Source organism: Scyliorhinus torazame, chromosome 12 (assembly GCF_047496885.1).
Source record: "Scyliorhinus torazame isolate Kashiwa2021f chromosome 12, sScyTor2.1, whole genome shotgun sequence".
Taxonomy (NCBI): domain Eukaryota; kingdom Metazoa; phylum Chordata; class Chondrichthyes; order Carcharhiniformes; family Scyliorhinidae; genus Scyliorhinus; species Scyliorhinus torazame.
This window is the reverse complement of record NC_092718.1, coordinates 163,122,876-163,137,658: the sequence shown is the minus strand read 5'-3', so window position 1 is coordinate 163,137,658 and position 14,783 is coordinate 163,122,876.

Sequence of the window (14,783 nt, the reverse complement as noted above, 5' to 3'; positions counted from 1 at the left end):
TCCACCATCACTACCTCCACCACCGCAGACCCCACACTATATCCCGTCCAACCTACCATGTCCAGCGCCCCCACCCCTATATGGTTCCCGCGCTCCCTCCCGCCCGCCACACCGGTCCACAGGAATGAAGCTCCAGTAGAGCCGCTCCCGGAGTCCACGCCTGTGCCTGCACCAGACCCACTTCCACAGCCACCCGGGCCGGCTGCAGCACCAGTGCTTCGGCGATCGCAGTGCACGATCCGTGCGCCGGACCGGCTGAACCTATGAGCCCATCACCCCCGCCGGACTTCATTTTTTTAACAGGGGCTGAATGTGGTGAATGTATAGTGCTAATAATTCACCAGTGCATTTGTATCATGTTCTGTTGTTGTGTTATGTTGTTAACCCTGGGGGCTCCACCTATGGGCCATTGTGTGGCTTCACCCACAGGGGGATATGTTGGGGCATGTCTCAAAATAAAAGTCTTTGGCATTATATGTTACTCTCAACTTCGCCGGGTACACCATACCAAATCGCACCCCCTTCTTGTACAAAGCTGCCTTCACTCGCCCAAACGCTGCTCATCTTTTTGCCAACTCCACCGTCAAGTCCTGGTAGATCCGAACCGCAAAACCATCCCACAGCACCTCACACTCCTGCTTCGCTCAGCTTAATACCTTCTCCTTCATGCAAAACTTATGGAAGCAAATAATTACTGCCCTTGGCGGCTCGTTCACTTTGGGCTTTGGCCTTACTGACCGATGAGCTCGGTCTAGCTCGTACAGGGTGGGGCTCTCACCCTCCCCCATCAGCTCCGCCAACTTCTTAGTCCCCGGGGTCGGACCCCCCTCCCCCCCCCCAACCAGGCCGCCCCCGAATGCATGCATGCCGAGGTCCCGCCGGGTAAGAGCAGGTGTGAACGGCGCCGGCGAGACTCGGATTTTTTGCGTGGCTGCTCGCCCCATCCTGGGCGGAGAATCGCCGGGGGGGAGGCCGTGTGTAGTGGACCCTGACAGGGACCGCGCCGGCGCTAATGGCACCCATTCTCCACTCACCGGAGAATCGCCGGACCGGCGTCAGGGCGGCATCGCGCAATTCGTGCCTGTCCCGGCGATTCTCCGGCCCGGCCTGGGCTGAGAGAATCCCACCGAGTTTTCTGAGGAAGACGAAATAGTTAAGAGAAGATGGAAGTACTAAAGTAAAGTGAATAATCAAATGAAGAGAATGGATTGAGTTGGAGTTTGGTTGGCTGTTTTCTCTGATATTTTTGTGCTGTTGTGGTTGGCTTCCTCGGAGAATTGGAATTTTTCGTTATATTAAAATTTGCATAAATTCAATAAAAATGAGTTCTGTCCTTTACTTTACATCTGGGACTAACTTTCAGTGTGTTAGCATAAATCAAATTGAACTATAATTGCATCAGTAGAGAATCTTGGTATTAATAATCAGTCACATCACTCTGAAGTGCTTTGACAATCCAATAACTTCAACCAATCATTGTTAATCGCAACCAATTTTGGAAAACAAAGTCCAATTCATGTTGAATATCCAAAGTCACCACAAAGTTTTTTTAAATTTGTTCATGGGTCTTGGGCGTCGCTGGCTCTTCCAGCATTTATTGCCCATCCCTAATTGCCCTTGAGGGGGCAGTTAACAGTCAACCACATTGCTTTTGGTCTGGAGTCACATGTAGGCCAGACCAGGGAAGGATGGCAGATTTCCTTCACTAAAAGACATAGTGAACCAGATGGATTCTTACGGCAATTGACAATGGTTCACGGTCATCATTAGAGGGCAGCACGGTAGCACAAGTGGATAGCACTGTGGCTTCACAGCGCCAGGGTCCCAGGTTCGATTCCCCGCTGGGTCACTGTCTGTGCGGAGTCTGCACGTTCTCCCCGTGTCTGCGTGGGTTTCCTCCGGGTGCTCCGGTTTCCTCCCACAGTCCAAAGACGTGCAGGTTAGGTGGATTGGCCATGCTAAAAAAAAAATTGCCCGTAGTGTCCATAAGGGTTGGGAGGGGTTATTGGGTTGCGGGGATAGGGTGGAAGTGAGGGATTAATGTGGGTCGGTGCAGACTCGATGGGCCGAATGGCCTCCTTCTGCACTGTATGTTCTATGTAATCTATGTAGACTTTTAATTCCAGAGTATTTTTTTGAATTCAAATTTCACTACCTGCAGTGGCGGGATTCGAACCGGAATCTTCAGAGCACTATTCTGGGTTTCTGGTTTACCAGTCCAGTAACAATACCACTATACCACCACTATGCTTCCACAACCCCTTCCAGATCATAACGGTGCCCTGTGTAATTTATTTTCCTCATTTCAACTCTGGCTATTTTGACAATTACATTATATCGATGTCCTCTGGAATCGATACTTTCTCCTTATTTACTTATTTAAAACCTTTCGCGATTGTGAACACCTCTATCAAATCTTCCCTGAACGTCCTCTGCTATGAGGAAAACAACCCCAGTTTCCCTAGTCTCTCTGTGTCACTGAAATCTTTCATTCCTGCTGCCATCCTGGTGAATCTTTCCTGCGCCGTCTTCAAGGCCTTGACATTCTACCTGAGGTTGTGTGCCCCAAAATGACCACAACATTGCAGCTGAGCCTGACTGGTGCTTTCAAAAGATTTAACACAACTTCCCGGCTTTTACACTCTGAGCCTCCAATTGATAAAAGGCAAGAGTCCGTGTGAATTTTGTTCAATTTATTATGCTACCTTGAAGAATTTGTGTAACTACACTCCCAGGTCTGTTTGTTTCTGCACCCTCTTTAAATTTATATCATTTTGTTTATATTGCATCTCCTCATTCTTCTTAACAAAATGAATTACCCTACATCAACTTTTATCAGCCGTGTGTCTGCCCATTTCACCACTCTATGTCCTCTCTTTTTTAATTGGTTTATGGGAAATGGATGTCGCTGGCAAGGCCAGCATATATTGTCCATCTCTAATTGCCCTTGAGAAAGTGGCAGTGAGATGTCAACTTGAATCAATATAGTTAACGTGGTGTGGGTACACCCACAGTGCTGTCAAGGAGAGAGTTCCAGGTTTCTGACCTTGCCACAGGTAAGGAACGGCGATATATTTCCAAGTCAGGATGGTGTGTGGCTTAGAGGGGAACTTGCAAGTGGTGGTGCTCCAATGTGTCTGCAGCCTTTGACTTTCTGGATGGTAGAAATAGCGGGTTCGGATGATGCTGTCGAAGGTCGATGGTACACTCTGTTGCCACAGTGCGTCAATGGTGCAGAGAATGAACTCAGGCGATTTGTGCACTCATTTGTAACAGAAGTGTTTACCAAAAGTGTTTAATTGTCAACCACTTGCTTGTACTGTAGTATCACCGTATCATTTTAGTGCCAGTGAAATAAAGCATATTTATTGTCAAAGCTGGGTGGGCTGGGTGATGTCACTTCCTGCTCAGTGAGGTGCTCAGATTCTTATGTAAAAACTGATTGCACGGCTCATGTTCCAAAGAATAATTGACAGTCAATTACATGGAACTCTTCCCAGTGCAGGTGATGATTGATTCATTAACTGTATCCCAGTGTTGTAGTGATTCTATGATTGCATCCTTTCTTTCTAAACTGTCAACTCGACTCTTCTATGATCTCTCCTTCTCAATTTTCTCTCTTCTCCTTCCTCTCCTCCCTGCCATTTATCTGAAGAGTAATTATTCTCTCACTTTTCTACATTATAAAACTGCACAGTCTGCAATGTGTGACTACACCCTGTTCTGGTCAGACCTCCAGAGACAGGGCAGGGAGAAACCCACTCTCCCAGCCTGATAGTGGGCAGCACGGTGGCACAGTGGTTAGCACTGCTGCTTCACAGCACCAGGGGCGTCATTCTCCGACCCCCCGCCGGGTCGGAGAATGGCCGTTGGCCGCCGTGAATCCCGCCCCCGCCCCCGCCGAAGTCTCCGCTCCCGGAGATTGGGCGGGGGCGGGAATCCAGCCGCGCCGGTTGGCGGGACCCCCCGCTGGATTCTCCGGCCCGGATGGGCCGAAGTCCCGCCCAGAAACTGCCTGTCCCGCCGACGTAAATCAAACCTGGTATTTACCGGCGGGACCAGGCAGCGTGGGCGGGCTCCGGGGTCCTGGGGGGGGGCGCGGGGCGATCTGACCCCGGGGGGTGCCCCCACGGTGGCCTGGCCCGCGATCGGGGCCCACCGATCCGCGGGCGGGCCTGTGCCGTGGGGGCACTCTTTCCCTTCCGCCTCCGCTACGGCCTCCACCATGGCGGAGGCGGAAGAGACTCTCCCCACTGCGCATGCGCGGGAAACTTTCGGCGGCCGCTGACGCTCCCGCGCATGCGCGGGGAAACTGACAGCGGCCGCTGACGCTCCCGCGCATGCGCCGCATTTCCGCGCCAGCTGGCGGGGCAACAAACGCCATTTCCGCCAGCTGGCGGGGCGGAAATCCCTCCGGCGTCGGCCTAGCCCCTCAATGTTGGGGCTAGGCCGCCAAAGATGCGGAGACTTCCGCACCTTTTTGCCGGCGCGATGCCCGTCTGATTTGCGCCGGCTTTGGCGCCAGTCGGCGGGCATCCCGCCGTTGGGGGAGAATTTCGCCCCAGGTATCTGGGTTGAATTACGGCCTCGGGTGACCGTTTGTAAGGAGTTCGCTTTGTGTCCGCGTGGGTTTCCTCTGGGTGCTCCGGTTTCCATCCACAGTCCAAAGATGTGTAGGTTAGGTGGGGTGACAGGGATAGGACGGGGAAGTGGTCCTAGGTAGGGTGATCTTTAAGAGGGCAGAGGGTTGGGCTGAATGGCCTTCTTCTGCACTGTATGGATTCTATGGAAAAGGTAACATTTATATGGTGCTGTCATAATGGGGGTTGGTTGGGTGGCACAGCAGTTAGCACTGTTGCTTCACAGTGCTAGGGACCCAGGTTCAATTCCCGGCTTGGGTCACTGTCTGCGCGGAGTCTGCATGTTCTCCATATGTCTGTGTGGGTTTCCTCCAGGTGCTCCGGTTTCCCCCCATAAGTCGCGAAAGACGTGCTGTTAGGTGAATTGGATATTCTGAATTCTCCCTCAATGTACCCGAACAGGCACTGGAGTGTGGCGACTAGGGAATTTTCAGTTACTTCAGTGCAGTGTTAATGTAAGCTTACTTGTGACATGTGGGCAGCACGGTAGCACGGGTGGGCAGCACGGTAGCACGGGTGGGCAGCACGGTGGCATGGTGGTTAGCACAATTGCTTCACAGCTCCAGGGTCCCAAGTTCGATTCCCGCTTGGGTCACTGTCTGTGCGGAGTCTGCACGTTCTCCCCGTGTGTGCGTGGGTTTCCTCCCTCAGTCCAAAGATGTGCAGGTTAGGTGGGTTGGCCATGCCAAATTGCCCTTAGTGTCCAAAATTGCCCTTAGTGTTGGGTGGGGTTACTGGGTTATGGGGATAGGGTTGGGTAGGGTGCGCTTTCCAAGAGCCGGTGCAGACTCGATGGGCCGAATGGCCTCTTTCTGCACTGTAAATTCTATGAATAAAGATTATTATTTTTCTCCCCGCGTCTGTGTGGGTTTCCACCGGGTGCTTCGGTTTCGTCCCACAGTCCAAAAATGTGCCAATAAGGTGGATTGGCCAAGTTAAATTGCCCCTTAGTGTCCAGGGATATGCAGATTAGGTGGGGAACGGGGTTTCAGGACAGGATGATGCCAGCAACAAACCTAACAATCCAGACAACAGGGGCTGCAGAACATCAGTAAATTTTATAATACCAACTCTCATTTAAATTCTCTCAGCAGCATACATATCAAATAAGGCAAGCATCTCTCAGGAATCAGGATGAGAGAGGAGCTTTCTGTTTTCAAGAAGCAACTCCAACTTTAAACATGGGATTGAAGGACTGCTGAGAAGAGGAACATTTAGTCATGCTGCAGGTGTGTTGCACAGTGTTATGTTACAGAACAAAGTGAAATCAGGATCCTATTTGAGGAAAGTTGTCACATCCGGACTTTAAACAGAGAAAATTACCATAGGAATCCTTTAAAAAAAGATCAGAATCCCAGCACCTGCAGGATTAAAAAAATACCAAAATAGGAAGATGCAGCTGAACTGAAGCCTTGCAAGTGGGTCATTTCTTGAGTCTCGTACTTTCGACTGCATTCCAACACCAGCAACTATCTCTTTTTTTTACACGAATGTGACTGTTTTGAGAATAGTGCAACATCGGGAAGGAGTGCATTATTATTCAAACTTGTAGAGAACATTTGAGCAAACGTTCCTGATGTAAAGTATTTTGGGAAGAGGATTAAAGCAGAACCTAAAATATTGTTGCAGATATATTTGGGTCTGGATTCTCCGCAGCCCCGCGCCAAAATCGGGCCCTGCGCCGGTCTGGCAGTTCTCCGGGACCCAAGAATCGGCGTGTTCACGGAGTAGCTGGGAGGCTATTGCCAGAGGCCCGCCCAGCGATCCTCTGTTCCCGACCGGCCGATATCCCGACGGTGTGGTTCTAACCACCTAACGCCATTCAGGAAGCTCGTGTGGCGGCTGTGGACTCAGTCCATGGCCGCCCTGGTGGGGGGCAGGGGGGATCGGGCACCGGGGGGAAGGGTGGCCTTATGGGCGGCCGGGGGACAGATCGGGCCAGACGGATCTACGGGCGCGCGGCCGATCAGGGGGACCTACATTTTGCAGATGCCTCCGCGGCCCGGGTCCGTCATGGCGCTCGGCACCGCCTCTGGAGGCCGCCTCCGTGCGCATGTGCGGACTCGCAACCGGAAGTGCGGGGGCCTGTATCTGCAGCCAAAGCAGCGTGAATCACTCTGGGTCCATGCTAGCCCCCTGCAGGTGAGTGAATTGGATGTCCTTTTTTATCGGAAACTCGGGAGTGAAATGCCAGCGTTTTTACGCCGGCATGGGGACATAGTCCCATTTTGAGAGAATCCAGCCCTTGTTCTTCGACATAAAACCCCAGACCTGTACTGGTAACCCAAAGGTAGAAAAGGCCAGTCCCATCATGTTGCATGCGATGACTTATTTATTGGTAAACAAATGTAATATAAGAGAGCATATTCTTCGTATCGCATTGATCAAAGTGATTATTTCTCAGGAACCAAACAAATACACTTCATCATTTCTGCAAGGTTTTCTTGCAAACTTCCTTCTGAACTCTTTCACTGATAATGTATGCTCCTCTCCATTACTTCAATCTTATCTGTAGACCCGCTCCCCACTCCTTTGCAGAAGGAGAAGTTCCATCCCAGTGCGACACGGTGGTTTAGTGATTAGCACTGCTGCCTCACAGTGCCAGAATCCTTGGTTTGATTTTGACCTTGGGTGACTGTGTGGAGTTTGTACATTCTTCCTGTGTCTGTGTGGGTTTCCTGCGGGTTCTCCGGTTTCCTCCCACAGTCCAAAAATATACAGGTTAGGTGGATTGGCCATGCTAAATTGCCCCTATGTGGGGTTATGGGTATAGGGTGGGGGATTGTGTCTCAGTAGGGTGCTCCTTCAGAGGGTCGGTGCAGGCGCAATGGGCCAAGTGGCCTCCTTGTGCACTGTAGGGATTCTATGAATTTGCATCACACAGGAGGTCAGCTAAGTGGACCATGAAATTGAAATATTGCAGCCTTTTTCTGTCATTTTCTGGAGTTTAGGCATTGATCATTGAAAACTCTAAACCCAAAACCTGGGCTGGAAGATATCCCGAAGCTGAAATAAATATGAACACTTATTCTCTGTAAGAGCTCTCCCATTCATCCGCAGTAGAATTAATAGAAAAGCCAGCGAAACCTCTGGAAAGTGGCATAAACAGCACCTATCCTTGTGGCTCGGCAGCTCCTACCAATCAACAAGACCAAGCGGTCCTTGTTAACCTTTCTGAAAACTTTCAAATTAACAGTCAGAGAGAGAAAGAATAAGATTCAATGGGCGGCACGGTGACACTGTGGTTAGCACTGCAGCCTCACAGCGCCAGTGACCCGGGTTCAATTCCGGCCTTGGGTTACTGCCTCTGTGGAGTTTGTACATTCTCCTCATGTCTGTGTGGATTACCTCTCAGTTTCCTCTCAAAGTCTAAAGATGCGCAGGTTAGGTGGATCAGCCATGCTAAATTGCCCTTTCGTATCCAAAGATATGCAGGTTAGGTGGGGTTGCAAGGGAGTGAGCCATGGTAGGGTACTCTTTCAGATGGTAGGTGTATTCATAAAGCATCCTTAATGTAATAAAATGTCTCAAGATTCTTCACAGGACCATTACTGAACAGGATTTGAGATGCACAGTCACCCGAGGAGATACTAGGATTTGGGGACCGAAAGTTTGGTCGAAAAGGTAGGTTCTAAGTTCAGAGGTAGAGGTGTGGGAAGGTTTTTGGAGGAAATCAACAATCATTCCTGTTACGTGTCATTGTGAAGCTATGATGGGCCTCAATTGTCCCTCTTTCAACCCTTCAGCATTTTGAGATTATAGTCCACTTCATTATTTTTTCCTGTTCTTTTCCTCACCCGAGCCTTAACAATGAGAATCTCATGTATTGCCTGAAGCCTGATATCTCTTATCAGCTTCACAGCATTGAGTTCTGGGTACAGAGGTCAATTTTGATTTGTTAAAATTGATGGCCTACCACTCCAGACTGCAGCAAAGGGAGGCATTGTGTACAGGAGGAATTACTGGAGTGTAGAACAATGACACTTTACAGTAGCAAGATATCTTTGTAAATTATTGCTGTTGTTCTTTGGTTGCAATGCAGTGCAAAAGGTTCCATGTATACGTCAGATATAGGGCAGCTTGTGGTTGGAAGTCAGCATTCTGTAACAATTGATTCTGGAGGAAGATTTCAGCAACGGGCTTTTATGTCCCAGTGCTTTTAAGTTGTGCCACAAGAGTTCTGGAGATTCCTCATTTTGGGTGGGGTTTATGGGGAGCCAGTGATGCACAACTAATCCATAAGACTCAGGGCAATGTTCTGGAGATCTGGGGCGAAATTCTCCCCCAACGGCGCGATGTCCGCCGACTGGCGCCAAAAACGGCGCCAATCAGCCGGGCATCGCGCCGGCCCAAAGGTGCGGAATGCTCCGCATCTTTGGGGGCCGAGCCCCAACATTGAGGGGCTAGGCCGGCGCCGGAGGGATTTCCGCCCCACCAGCTGGCGGAAATGGCGTTTGTTGCCCCGCCAGCTGGCGGAAATGGCGTTTGTTGCCCCGCCAGTTGGCGCGGAAATGCGGCGCATGCGCGGGAGCGTCAGCGGCCGCCGACAGTTTCCCGCGCATGCGCAGTGGGGAGAATCACTTCCTCCTCCGCCATGGTGGAGGCCGTGGCGGAGGCGGAAGGGAAAGAGTGCAGGGAAACAGCACAGGCCTGCCTGCGGATCGGTGGGCCCCGATCGCGGGCCAGGCCACCATGGGGGCACCCCCCGGGGCCAGATCGCCCCGCTCTCCCCCCCGGACCCCGGAGCCCGCCCACGCCGCCTGGTCCCGCCGGTAAATACCAGCTTTGATTTACGCCGGCAGGACAGGCAATTTCTGGGCGGGACTTCGGCCCATCCGGGCCAGAGAATTGAGCGGGGGGTCCCGCCAACTGGCGCGGCCCGATTCCCGCCCCCGCCCAATCTCCGGTACCGGAGACTTCGGCGGGGGCGGGATTCACGGCGGCCAACGGCCATTCTCCGACCCAGCGGGGGGTCGGAGAATGACGCCCCTGGTTTCAAAACCCACCATGGCAGATGGTGAAATTTGAATTCAATAAAAATCTGGAACTAAAAGTGGAATGATCACCTCAAAACCAATGTCGATTGCCATAAAAACCCATCTGGTCCACTACTGTCCTTGAGGGAAGGAAATCTGCCATCCTTACCTGGTCAGGTCCAGACCCACAGCAATGTGGTTAATTGTCCTCAGGGATGTCCTCAACGCTGGCCCAGCCAGTGATATCCACATCACATTAACAAATTTAAAAAAGGATATCTTCCAAATGTTGCTTGTGTGAGCTACAGGGGGGATATTGGTGTGTGATCAAAGTGCAACCAACCATTAACAATGGCCCAGAACAGGTCTCAACTTTTAGAGCATTTCTCCTGGTTCAGCTTTGAAGTATGATTTTTTTGAGCTTTCAATGGCATCTAAAGCCATGTTGACCCTGTAGAGGGAGAGCTTTTTTTGTCACTGGTGTAATACTAACAGACTATGCTCGAAGGGAAAACTAGACACTCTTCCATGTTGGAAATCCAATGGGAGGAACCGATCAGCGGTGTGTTCGAAATGGTTCAAACATGCACTCGGTGGGCTTACTTTTATTGGGACAGCAGTGGTCACATCAACGACACTGGAGGCAGTTGCCATCTTCACATGAGTGGCATGCGGCCTGTTGAATGTGCTCGGGGTGGCAGCTGGCCAATTAACAAAGATGCGGGTGATGAACGGGGTTGGGCAACAAGGCGTCAATGACAATATCACCTGACTGAAAGGTAGATCTGGGCATCACTTCTAAAGGACTGCAAGCTCTTCACGCTGTGTGTCTTATTTGTCAGGATTGTCTCAGTAGCAATGCTGAAGACTCCGCTGGCTGAAGAACTAAGGAGTGGATTTTGAGCTGCTGCCAGAATGTCAGGCGGAAGACACTGAGTGGCCGTACAGTTCAGCGATGCTTCCCTGCAGATGCCTCGCCGGTTGCAATGGCAAGGCAGGATGTCCTCTTCCTAAGGGACAGCACAAAGAGACCATCCTGCCTGATGTAGCAAGCCTGAATGGAGATTGCAGCTGCGTGGTCACCCTCCCCTCCTCCACTCATGAACCATGGCGCAGTGATGCTGACGGTTCAACCACCTCCTTCGCTCCGCCAGGGAGGGTCTCCAAACCAATCTTCCCTTTGGGGCTTAAATGTGGCAACATGAGATGATGCACTCAATGCGGTGGGAGTGCACATCCAGGTAGTGGTAAGGGGTAAGGTGGCAGCAGCACATTCTTTCAGAATGAAACTCAGAGACCCTGCTAGTATAGGCCTGATTATATACTGGCTGATGACCTTTTAAACGTGAAACAGCATCCTCAAATTATTCAACTTAGATCTTGAAGGCCAGGGTCCATAGCATAAAAACACCTCCTAATTAGGTAGAATTGCCACTCTTAATCAAAAAAGAAGCACAAGATGATTTATGTGGGACAGGAGAAGAAGCTGAAGGCATAAAAAAGTGCTGCTGTTGGCAGGGTCCAGTTGTTGAGGTATTGGCAGACGTTTGGGGAGTTGAGAAGATAGAAGAAAATTACTGGATCCATGTTGGAAATGGTATAGGCTCAGGAGAAGCCCTGGGAGCCATTTATAGCTCAGTGCAGCTGGGACACTGGAGTTCAAAGAAACGCAGTGGCAGTGCCAGCTCAATTAAACTAGTGATCTGCTAAAGAGCAGAAATGGTGGCAGTAATTAGATGCTGAAGCACAGTTTAGTGAATCCTATGGAAGGCAGTCTCAGGAGAAGACACTCATTGAGGAAGTCTGATTTGGAGCAGCTTTAGAGGGAATTCAGAGGCATGGGGCAAAATTCTCCCCCAACGGCGCGATGTCCGCCGACTGGTGCCCAAAACGGCGCCAATCAGACAGGCATCGCGCCGCCCCAAAGGTGCGGAATGCTCCGCATCTTTGGGGGCCGAGCCCCGACATTGAGGGGCTAGGCCGGCGCCGGAGGGATTTCCGCCGCGCCAGCTGGCGGAAACGGCGTTTGTTGCCCCGCCAGCTGGCGCGGAAATGACATCCCCGGGCGGCTCATGAGCGGGAGTGTCAGCGGCCGCTGACAGTTTCCCGCGCATGCGCAGTGGGGAGAGTCTCTTCCGCCTCCGCCATGGTGGAGGCCATTGCAGAGGCGGAAGGGAAAGAGTGCCCCCACGGCACAGGCCCGCCCGCGGATCGGTGGACCCGGATCGCTGGCCAGGCCACTGTGGGGGCACCCCCCCAGGACCCCGGAGCCTGCCCACGCCTCCTTGTCCCTCCGGTAAATACCTACTTTAATTTACGCCGGCGGGACAGGCAATTTCTCGGCGGGACTTCGGCCCATTCGGGCCGGAGAATTGAGCGGGGGGGCCCGCCAACCGGCGCGGCCCGATTCCCGCCCCCGCCCAATCTCCGGTACCGGAGACTTCGGCAACCGGCGGGGGCGGGATTCACGGCGGCCAACGGCCATTCTCCGACCCGCTGGGGGGTCGGAGAATGACGCCCGTGATTTGTAAATTTTTATTTATCTCACATTAATTCTGAACGTTAGACTGTCAAATAGATATTGCACATTGTTTTACTCTTATGACTTTGTGTAATAAAGTTTCATGCAATCATAGCATTTCTTCAGTGCAGAAGGAGGCCATTCAGCCCACCGATCCTCTGAAAGAGCACCCTACCATGGTCCACTCCGCACCCTATCCCCTAATCTGCACATGTTTGGATTTATTCTTTTGTTTATTTAGAATCTTGTGACATTTTTCTCTTAGTAAGTACCTGGGATTTCAAACTTTGTCAACTTTAAACGAAACGTTACTTGTTCCTAACTGGATTGGACATATCAGAGAGCTACCCCTATCCTTTAAAAAAAGAGAACATTTGGGTGAAACATTACTGGAAACTCACCCCAAATGCACAACAAGGGGCGTCATTCTCCGACCCCCCAGCGGGTCGGAGAATGGCCTTTGGCCGCCGTGAATCCCGCCCCCGCCGGTTGCCGAGGTCTCCGGTACCGGAGATTGGGCGGGGGCGGGAATCGGGCCGCACCGGTTGGCGGGTCCCCCCGCTCAATTCTCCGGCCCGGATGGGCCGAAGTCCCGCCGAGAAATTGCCTGCCCCGCCGGCGTAAATTAAAGTAGGTATTTACCGGCGGGACAAGGCGGCGTGGGCGGGCTCCGGGGTCCTGGGGGGGGGCGCGGGGCGATCTGACCCCGGGGGGGGTGCCCCCGCGGTGGCCTGGCCCACGATCAGGGCCCACCGATCCGCGGGCGGGCCTGTGCCGTGGGGGCACTCTTTCCCTTCCGCCTCCGCAACGGCCTCCACCATGGCGGAGGCGGAAGAGACTCTCCCCACTGTCAGCGGCCGCTGACACTCCCGCGCATGCGCCGCCCGGGGATGTCATTTCCATGCCAGCTGGCGGGGCAACAAACGCCGTTTCCGCCAGCTGGCGGGGCGGAAATCCCTCCGGCGTCGGCCTAGCCCCTCAATGTTGGGGCTCGGCCCCCAAAGATGCGGAGCATTCCGCACCTTTGGGGCGGCGCGATGCCCGTCTGATTGGCGCCGGTTTGGGCGCCAGTCGGCGGACATCGCGCCGTTGGGGGAGAATTTCGCCCCAGGTGTTTCTCAGGGGCAGCATGGTGGTGCAGAGGTTAGCACTGCTGCCTCATGATGACGCCGAGGACCCCGGTTCGATCCCGCCCCCGGGTCATTGCCCGTGTGGCGTTTGCACATTCTCCCTGGGCCTCACCCCCACAACCCAAAAATAATGTGCAAGGCAGGTGAAATGGCCACACTAAATTGGGTTAAATTGAAAAAAAAAAGAATTGGGTACTCTAAATTTATTTTTTAAAAAGATATTTTTCAAATATCAAATCACGAATGTTTTAGTTTGATTATAACAGCCCAAGCCCTTAGTTGGCAATAGGCCAGTTATTGTTAACAATGTGGATGATCCCAGCTGACTATGATGTTATGAATGTTACACAACAGATAATGTTCAAGGTTACCCTGACATGGAGTATCTTTCTTGCCAGGTGCTTATACTCTTGAGGTAAAGTTGCCCTTATATTACTTAAAAGACTTTAACTGCACAGTTGTCCTAGCTGACATACACCTCCCTTTACCAAAATCAGAAAAGCAGATGATCTCTTCATTACCTGACTGCTGCCTATGGAGCCATAATGTGCGCAAACTGGCTGCCGTGTTTCCTCCATTAGTACGGTGAATACTCTTTTAAAAATTATTTGTTTGTTCTTTACACTTTATTTAGCTTACCTTCACAAATTGACATCTATCTGTGTCAACTATTTTGCCTTCGAAAGCTAAATCAAATTACACTGGAGGAACTCTTTACCCTTGCTAGAAATTAACTGCTTATAACAATGCTATTTGCACACACATTACAATTACATTTTCATTGCTCTCAAGGACATAGGAACAGAGAAATAATGTTGCTGGCTTAATTGCAAACATTAGCAGCTTTCACATCTCTGCCTCGCTCACTCAGTACCTTGCGTTTGAGTTGTTTGCCAGTGAACACATTGATGAAAAACGTAAACAAACAGGGACTGGGTATATAATCCTAATGCATCAACATTCATAGGCTATCGGAATTGTTAAACCAAACCTACTCGACATATCAAATGCATGCAAGTGAGGCCTCAAAGACCTTGGACGGGATTCTCCCCTACCCGGCGGGGCGGGCGGTCCTGGCGCCGAGGAGTGGTACTCCGGCATCGGGCCGCCCCAAAGGTGCGGAATCCTCCTTCAGGGGCTAGGCCGGCGCCGGAGTGGTTTGTGCCCTGCGGGCCGGCGCAGAAGGGGCTTGGCGCCATGCCAACCGGCGCAGAAGGGCCTCCGCTGGCCGGTGTGAGTTGGTGCATGTACGGGGGCGTCAGCGTGTGCTGGTGTTATCCCAGCGCATGCGCAGGGGGGGGTTCATCTCCGCGTCGACCATCACGGACTTTTACAACAGCCGACGCGGAGGAATAGATTGCTTCCACGGCACAGGCCCACCCACGGATCGGTGGGCCCCGATCGCGGGCCAAGCCACCGTGGGGGCACCTCCCGGGGCCAGATCCCCCCCGCCCCCCCCCCTCCTGAGGACCACGGAGGCCACCCACGCAGCCAGGTCCCGCCGGTAAGTGCCTAC